This window comes from Suricata suricatta, chromosome 10, assembly GCF_006229205.1.
Source record: "Suricata suricatta isolate VVHF042 chromosome 10, meerkat_22Aug2017_6uvM2_HiC, whole genome shotgun sequence".
NCBI classification, from domain to species: Eukaryota; Metazoa; Chordata; class Mammalia; order Carnivora; family Herpestidae; genus Suricata; species Suricata suricatta.
This window is the reverse complement of record NC_043709.1, coordinates 111763568-111773452: the sequence shown is the minus strand read 5'-3', so window position 1 is coordinate 111773452 and position 9885 is coordinate 111763568. Positions and strand designations below refer to the sequence as shown.

Here is a 9885-nt window from a genome sequence, read left to right as displayed (position 1 = left end):
TTTTGTGTCTTCTTTGGGAAAATGGCTGTTTAAGTTTTCTGACCATTTTTAAATTGAATTTTTTTTTTTTTTGCTATTGAGTTATACAAGTTCCTTATATATATATTGGTTATTACACCTTATCAGATAGATGATTTGCAAATATTGTCTCACATTCTATGGGTTGGTTTCTCATTTTGTTGACTGTTTCCTTTGATTTGCAGAAGCAAATGTACTCTCACTTGTTCATTTTTTCTTTTGTTGCATGTTCTTCTAGTGTTATATCCAAAAAATGATTGCCAAGACAAATATCAATGATTTTTTCCCTATGTTTTCTTCAAAAAGTTTTGTGGTTTAAGTCTTTAATCCATTTTGGGTTGATTTTTGTGTATGGTATAAGATATCGGTCCAATTTCATTCTTTTGCATGTGGACATCCAGTTTTTCCAGTGCCATTTATTTAAAAGACAATCCTTTCCCCATTTTGTATTCTTGTGTCCTTGTTGAAGATTAGTTGACCATATGTTCATGGGCTTTCTATAGTCTTCCATGGACCTCTGTGTGTTTTTATGTCAGTACCATACTGTTTGATTACCACACCTTTGTAAAATAGTTAGAAATCTAGACATGTGATGCCTCCGGCTTTTTTCTTTCTCAAGATTCCTTTGGCTATTTGGGAATCTCATATGTTTCTATATGATTTGTCTTTTCTATTTCTATGAAAACTTCATTGAAATTCTGATAGGCATTTTATTGAATCTGTAGATTGCTTTCAGTGGTATGAATATTTAATTATAAATATAAATTCTTTCAATCCCTGAACAGATATCTTTCCATTTATTTATCTTATTCAATTTTTTTAGTTTTTATTTTATTTTTGAAATTGAAGTATAGTTGGTGTATAATATCACATTAGTTTCAGATGTACAATATAGTGATTTGATATATATACATATACACATATATATTTTGGGGGGGGGCACCGCTCCTGGAAGCACTGCAATACCAGGGCGATGTGCGGAGTGGACGGAGCAAGCTCCTAGTCCAGCTCCAAGCTTTAAAAACTCACCTCATATACTGTCCCCCAACAGAGGACGCGTCAGATATTAAGCTGACGAGAACAGGTACTACGCTTGATCTTAACCAAAAGGCCGAGAAGCGATGTGATTTGATATTTTTTATATGATGAAATAGTCACCATGATAGCTCTACTTACCATTTGTCACCATACAAAGCTATTATAGTATTATTAATCATATTCCCTATGCTGTATTTTACAACCCTGTGACTTATTTATTTTATAAGGTTTTAATTTTGACATAGAAATTTTAGAGGATACACACATTCAGACCATAGCAAACCCTTTGTCAGATATATGGCATACAAGATCCTACCCTGTAGCTTGTCTTTTCATTCTCTTTGCAGAATCTTATGCAGAATAAGTTTTTAACTTTGATAAAACCCATTTATCAATTGTTTCTCTTCATAAGTCATGTTTTCACTGTCAAGTCTAAGAACTCTGGGACTAACCCTAGGTCTCGAAGACTTTCTCCTTTGTTTCTTTCTAAAAGTTCAATAATTTTAAGTCTGTCATTCATTTTTAAGGTAATTACAAAAATTTTTTAACATTCATTCAAGAGACAGAGCGTAAGTGGTGGGGGGAGGTGCAGAGAGAGGGGGAGACACAGAATCTGAAGCAGGCTCCAGGCTCTGAGCTCCAGGCTCCAGGCTCTGGTGGGCAGCACACAGCCCACCAGATGCAGTCTCCAACCCATGAACGGTGAGATCATGACCTGAAGCGAAGTCAGAAGCTTAACTGATTGAGCCACCCAAATGTCCCTGAGTTAATTTTTATATAAGGTATGAGACTTACATTGAGATTCCTTTTTTTTAATTATTTTTTGCCTGTAGATATCCAGTTGCTCCAGCACCACTTGTTGAACTGGTTTGCTGAATTTTTTAATCAGAAAATTATTTTTAAGTGTTGTGCTTGAATCCCCTTAAGTACCTCTGTTTGTCCATTTTTTTATATTTAGATTTTTATCTGTCTTTCCCAGCACTTCAGTTTAATCATTATGAGAACTCCTTGCCCTGCCTGGCCTTTCTCCCTCTGGGAGCTATAGAATAACCATTCCTGTTCTTATTTTTATCGTTGAGCTTCAGGTCTGGCTATCAAGGTATATTAATGAGCAGAAAGGCCGTAGGAGATGAAAGATGGATAAGTGTGTAGCCTGTGGCAGTGTTCAGGCAGGCTAGCAGCTCCTTGCTGGGAACTGTTCTCTTCCCCCATTTCCCTTGTGTTCTAGCTCGGAGACGGGGGGGGGGGGGATAAAAAATATACTAAAAGAGTAGCCCGTTTTTAGCACACTAATATTGGCATTCACCAGGGAGTTCTGAGCTCCTCACATGAGTCATCACTCCCAGTAAAGACCGATACCTCAGCCAGCTGCTTTTGATCCCAGGCACTATTTGGCGTGGGAGAAGGAAATAGGCTGGGGTTGGAAACAAGAGAAACAAAGTCTTTTTAGTTCCTGAGAATATGTGCTTCATGAAGAGTCTTTGACCTTATTGTTTTTAACAGCTACATAGTATTTCTTACATAAGAAATTGTTTCTATTCTTGTCACTGAATTGCCTTTGCAGTGGTATTACTCTGGGTCCCACCAGGGTTTAACTAGAATAATCTAACATATATCCCTAATACTCAAATTTTAGTCTTAATACTAGTCACTACTCTATTATGGAATCAGTATTCCTTGTAAAGTTTCTTGATTTCTTATCTCCATACAGGGAATTTTTAAATGGGCGGAGAGCATCTTGTTGCCAGAATCAAATTTCTGGAGTGCCAGTGAACAGGCCTGGGAACCACTAAGATCTCTCTGGCCAAACTGTGATAATTTGAGCATTCAAAGAAGTATAATTATACTTTATTGGGATAACTTTAATCTATAAAAAACTATGAAAGCATAAAGATACTCTAAAAGAAAAGCATTAAGAGCAATGTACCAGGTCAAAATGGTAGTGTAGGAAACCCTAGTCTCTGTCCCCTATAAAGATAAAAAATTAAATAGCTCTCCATAACCAAAAATGGCTCTGGGAGAGATGTGGAGTCCACTTAAAAACTCCAGAAACACTGTGGAACAAAAAAATCGGAGAGTTACTGCACAAAAAGGGAAGGAAAATAGCTTCATTTTTCCTGCATCATTCCATTTTCCAAGTGGAGATTACTCAGTGCCAAATGGGAACTCCCAAGCTAGAAATAGTTCCCTTCATTGGGAAAGGGAGAGCAGAGTGAGGAGCCACCTTCCCCAGCCTTTCAAGCACCTCCCATGCCACCCCAATTAGGACCTGCTTCGGATTTGCCCCATGCTGAGACAAGCAAAGTTGAGACTTACAGACAAGGCTAGGGACAGGGAATAAAAACAGGAACTACCAATGTCAGTCTCTCATTGGGGTACTCCAGGGGGTTTCACCACTTAAGAAACCAGTGACCAGCACAGCTGTCACAGGCCTCCTGCAGATTTTACCAGTTTTCACCTCGTAGGTATTCCCATTCCCAGATGCCAGATGCCAGAGTTTCTCCTGGCTTCATAAGCATCCACCCCTCCCCCCAGTCTAGCCCCTTCTGTACCTGCTGAAGTCTAGGCCTCTACAGCTGACAAATGCAGGATGCCAACCTAGACCCTGACAGCTCTCCTCCACCAATGAGTGTACACTCGAGGATAGTCCCTTTAGGTGTACACCCACATGCCGGTGTCCTGATGATGCCTGTCACTGGCCTCCCCTGATGTGTGTGAGCACATGGCAAGATCTTGCAGCCAAGGAAATACATGCTCACAGCCAAGACCCTCACAGCTGTGTTGGGGCCCAGATTCAGCCCTATATTCTATTACTGGCTGGCACTACCAGGGTCACCTGCAGCTATCCCTTCTCTGGTGTGTGCTGGAATGCTCCTGCTTCAAACCACATCCCTGACTTCCACTGCCATGCACCTGCCATGCCCCTGTGGAGAGACCATGGCACCACAAGAGTGCATGCATATAACCTCAGTTCTAGCAGTTTCATGTGGATGCAGATCTGGCCCTGTCTCCTGCCACCGGCCTGTACGATGAGACTCACCTGCAGCTAGCTAGCATGCATGTATACCTGCATGACTCTAGACTAACTCCCAACTCCATTGTCTTGTACCTTTGGCAAGACTTGTAAGCCATGGTAGTGCATGTTGACAGCCAGCACCCCTATAGCCACTAGTGTACCCCACAGTTGCCGCGAGCTCCTGCTTGCCCTGGCTCCCACCAACTAAATTTGTATATGCAACTGGCTCTGGCCACTACATAGACACCTACAGCTACCAACGTTGAATCATTAAAAAAATAGAAAATTAGAACAAATATTGTTATCGATAAGCCTAACACTTAATGAAGAGATAATACCAGTTCATCTCAGGGCACCTGGGTAGCTCAGTTTGTTAAGTGTCCAACTCTTGATTTTGGCTCAGGTCATAATCTCACGGTTGGCAGAACAGTGCCTTACTTTGGGATTCTTTCTCTCCTTCTCTCACTCTATCCCTCCTCCACTCATGCTGGCTTGCACATACACTCTCTCTCTTAAAATAAATAAATAAACTTTAAAAATACCAATTCTTCTCAAGCTCTTCCAAAAAAGTTGAAGAGAAAGGAATCCTTTCAAACTCATTTTATGAGGCTAGCATTATTCTGATACCAAAGCCACACAAGGACACTACAAGATAAGAAAATTACAGACCAACTACCCAGATGAATGTATAGGCAAAAATCCTCAACAAATACTAGCAAACTGAATTCAACAGTACATTAAAAGGATCATACACCATAATCCAATGGGATTTATTGTGAGAACGCAAAGATGGTTCCACATATGGAAATCAATACATGTGTTATACCATATTAATAGAAAAATAAAAGGCATATGACCATCTCAATAAATGCAGAAAAAGCATTGGACAAAAGTAAACATGCATTGATGATAAAACCTCTCAACAAATTGGATATAGAAGGAATGTACTTCAATTTAATAAAGACTATATATCACAAAGCCACAGCTAACCATCCTACTCAGTTGTAGGTTGAAAGCTTCTCTCTAAGGATTAGAACAAGAAACAAGAAGAGATGTCCCCTTTCACTGGTGAGAGTACTAGAGGTCATAACCGGAGTAATTAGGCAAGAAAAAGAAAAAAAGACATCCAAATTAGAAAGGAAGCAATACAATTGTCTTTGTTAGCTGACGATAAGATACATATATACAAAATCTTCAGGAAAATACACCAAAATACTGTTAGAATTAACAAATGAATTCAGTAAAGTTTCAGGATACAAAATCAACAAACAAAAATCAGTTGCATTTTTATACATTAGGTATGAATTACAGGAAAAAGAAAAGAAACCCATTCCTTTAAAAATAGCATAAAAATACTGAATACTGGGGTGCCTGGGTGGGTTAGTTGGCTAAGCATCCAATTTGAGCTCAGGTTATGATCTCACTGTTCACTAGTGCAAGCCCCACATCGGGCTCTGTGCTGACAGGTCAGAGCCCGGAGCCTGCTTTGGATTCTGTGTCTCCTGCTCTCTCTGCCCCTCTCCTATTTGCACTCTGTCTCTCTCTTTAAAATTTTTTCAGGGGCACCTGGGTGGCTCAGTCAGTTAAGTGTCTGGCTTCAGCTCAGGTCATGATCTCACAGTTCCTGGGTTCGGACCCCGTTTTGGGCTCTGTGCTGACAGTTAACTCAGAGCCTGGAGCCTGCTTCAGATTCTGTATTTCCCTCTCTCTATGACCTTCCCCTGCTCTCACTGTCTCTTTCTGTCTCTCAAAAATAAATAAAAGACATGAAAAAATTAAAAAAAACTTTTTTCAATACCAAATACTCAGGAATAATAAATCTAACCAAGGAAGGACAGATCTATACACTTTTTAAAAGAATTTTTATGTCTTTATTTTATTTTGAGAGAGAGAACATTAAAATGTTCTCACCATAACAACAACAAAAACAAAATGATAATTATGTTAGGTGAAAAATGTGTTTGCTAACCTTACTGTGGGAAACATTTCACAACATATATGTATATGTAATCATTACATTGTATACCTTATACTCATATCGTTATATGTCAATTATACGTCAATAAAGCTAGGAAAATAAATTAAATGGATAAGTAATTAAATATAATCCTCTCAAAAAAAAAAAAAAGCCCTAAAACAAAAAAGCGATGCACCAAAATGGTAGTTGTAAATTTCCACACAAAAAAGGTTGGCTCTATTAGGATATATTCACATTAAATCTTATTATCACCTTGTTTTTATTGCTTAGTATTAGTTTTGCTGCTTTGTGCTTATTATAGATGAACAATACAAATTATTATGTTAATTTTTACTGAAAAAGCTTAACTTTAAAATTGAAGGGTAATAGTGTAGCTCATTAATAAGAAGGATTATCAATAAAATAGCTATAAAATGATGGTTGATGAGATCTCTAGGGAACATATAAAGAAGTCAGTGTCTCTTCAATGTAAATCAGGCAATGCTGATACTGGTTGTAATTCAGATAAGAGTGTTAATATAATCTATCTCAATCAGACTATATGAAATTATATAGCAAACCAAAGTAAGTGGGTAAGGTTGAAACTTAAGGTACACCCAGAGGACACATAAAGGTTATACAAAATTCAAATTTGTTCTAAGTCCTAATTGAAAGTCAGGATTTGGGTGGGATCCCTTGTTTCCAAAGCAGGTCAATGATGACTGGAAGACAGGCTAGTGTGTTACTGCAAAATAAAACAATCATTCTGGAAGTAGCATTCTGAACCCACGTCCCCGTCCAGAGTCCTGACTATAACCCAACTCTCCATCTGTGCCCTGTTCTGAATCATATATGGGGTGACCTCAGCAAGTCTGAGAATATTTCTATTCTTCTAAACTGAGAACGTGACTTTGTAGGCCTGGAAAGAAGTAGAAATAAACAGACATGTAGAAAAAGTAATTTAACCCATGGTATTAATACTTTATTGCTCAGTATAAGAATAAGCTTTACATGGTGCCTGGGTGGCTCAGTCAATTAAGCATCTGATTCATGATTTCAGCTCAGGCCATAGTATCACAGTTCATAGGAATGCACCCTGTGTCAGGCTCTGTGCTGTCAACTTGGGATTCTCTCTTTCCCTCTCTTTAGCACCTCCCCTGCTTGCTCTTTCTCTCTCTCAAAATAAATAAATAAATAAATAAATAAATAAATAAATAAACGTTAAAGAAAAAAGAATAAGCTTTATGGTAATTGTGTAATTTGTCCATGTTATTTTTGTACTTTAAAAAGTTTGAGACGGATGGAATATAGTTTTAATTTGACATATTTAAGAGAACATGATGGTAAGGATCCGATTTAGTAAACTGATATGTTTAGAATAGATTTGTAAAAGTATTTATGTCCTAAGAAAGATTTGTTATTACTGCAGTAAAGTTGGCATTGCTTTGTTTAGTGTATGGAATGCTTGAACAATTTTTGATATATTGAATTTGTGAGGGTGATTTAAAAAGTTTGAGAGGCACCTGGGTGGCTCAGTCGGTTAAGTGGTCGGCTTCAGCTCAGGTCATGATCTCACAGTTCGTTGGTTCGAGCTTCATGTCAGGCTCTGTGCTGACCACTAGCTCAGAGCCTGAAGTCTGCTTTGTATTCTGTGTCTCCCTCTCTCTCTGACCTTACCCTGCTTGCGCTGTCTCTCTGTCTCTCAAAAATAAATAAAAAACATTAAAAAATTTATAAAAAGTTTAAGAGAAATTACTTAATAAAATTTGAATATGTTTGGGAAAGAAAATTTAATCCATCAAAATTATAGACTGAGCATTAATAACAAGAAGAAGTGAAGGCAGGATTTTTAAAATTTTAATACAAAGTATACTTGATTTATAAACAAAGATTTGTGAGTGGAGCTTAAAGGCTTCTGACAAAGTCAGCTGTTGATTTCAAGTTTAATAATTGAATATGAATTTAAATACAAATAGTATATTGTTCTTTTTCCCCTAGTTAATATCTAGTATTTAGTTTTTGGCTTTCAGGTTGTATATCTTTCCACAAAGAAAGCATCTGTGTTGGTTAGAAATGCACTTAGCTACGACTAAAATAAAATCATCAAGGTCTTAAAGATGTAATGTGTTTATTTGTCTCACAAAATAACAAATATAGGATGGTATGATGGCTTTAAGTTATTTACAAGGACTGGGGATTCTATTTTTGCCTTGCCCTCCTTAGGGTGTGTCCTTTGTCCTTAAAATCACTAGATGGGATGCTGCGTCTAAATACATTGTGTCCAAGTTCAAGCAGGAGGAAAATAATGAGAGACAGAGGCCAAAGAACAAAAGCCTCTTGTGAGACTTTATTTTTTTTACTCAGGAAAGATAATTTTTCCCCTGGGACCTTTGCCTACCTCCTCATTGGCCAGAAATGTGTCACATGGTCATCACTAGCTGCAAGCAAGTGCTCTATGTAGAAGGAGGCAAAGGAGGAGAGAATTGAGTGAATACTGAGTCTATATCTCTGATTTATGAGACTGGATTAGATGCTCCTTTTTTATTTTCCTTATAGTAGCCGGTAAATGAGAAGACCAACTGAAATACCTTTTGAATGCTATAATCAAAATGGATTTGAAGTGTAGTAGTGGATATGGAAATGCCAATTCTATTATATTTTACCAACTTAGATGGTGTTCATATATATTAATAACAGTGACTAGATTGAAAACTCCTTGAGAGAAAATATTTTCTCCACTTTTTTTGTTGCATTTTTTGAGGTATAATTGACACATAACATTTTATTAGTTTCAGGTGTACAAGAATGGTTTGATATTTGTATAATTTATGAGATGATCCCGTCAGTAAATCTATTATCCTCCATCACCATACATGGTTACAAAAATGTTTTTCCTTTTCCCCCCCTGTGATAATAACTTCTAATTCACTCTCTGACTGACTTTCTCAGCACCTTTTCCTGAGCTTACTACTCAAAGTGTGGTCGTGGATGAGTAGCATCAACGTCAGTGAGGAGCTAGTTGGAAATGTGGAATATCAGGCCTTTCCCAGATCTATGAATCAGAATCTGTATTTTAACAAGATCAATAGGCATTTGTTTGGACATTTAAGTTTGAAAAGCACTGTTGTAGGGGATCTATCTGTGAGAGCTAGTTCTCTGGACTTCCCAGTTAGTGTGAGCCAGCACCTTTCTTCTGTGCTTCATCTTGTTTCTGCCATTCATTATAAATGAACTCTAAGTTGAAAGAGTCCTGACTGATCCAGACAGGAAACATGTATTGTTAGGTGCTTTATTGTTTACAGGGATTCATACATTCCTATTGCTCTGAATTTATAATGGAATCAATCAATTATACGTACTTGAATCACAAAACAAACACATCAAGAATAGCAATTGCATTTCAACTCTCAGGCTGACCTTGGTCAATCGTTAATGGCTCCCTAGACACACTCATTGTGTTGAGAAGGACTCTAGATTAGCATTAGGTCTCAACAGGAAAGAGTAGACTTGGCGATGATTGACAGTCACAAGTTATGAGCTTGTGGTGATATTGATGCCACCCTTTTATCTCAGAGGCACATTCACATTTCATAGTGTTGTGAGGGGTGGTGGGAGAGTGAGGTCAGATTCAATATTGCTCCTCATTCATCGATTCAACAGTTTATACATTCTTTTCCTGCACAGGTCAGTAAAGCCTGCCATAGAATTGTTAAATGTGGAATTTGGGACTTTTCTAATCTAGTATTCTTCTGCACCCTGGACCTAAGAGTTCTACCACTAAAGGCAAAAAAATAATTGTCTTCATAAGAAGCGTTAGGCTAGTAGACATAATCAGTTTTGTTTATCTTCCTCCAAA

General features: G+C 37.7%; 1 non-coding gene across 1 annotated transcript; it reads right to left on the bottom strand.

Moving 5' to 3' along the window:
• Window positions 1-950: 950 nt before the first annotated feature.
• LOC115305881 lies at window positions 951-1141 on the bottom strand. The gene has a single exon (XR_003915070.1). It is a non-coding gene; the product is annotated as a U2 spliceosomal RNA (small nuclear RNA).
• Between the last annotated feature and the right edge of the window lie 8744 nt (window positions 1142-9885).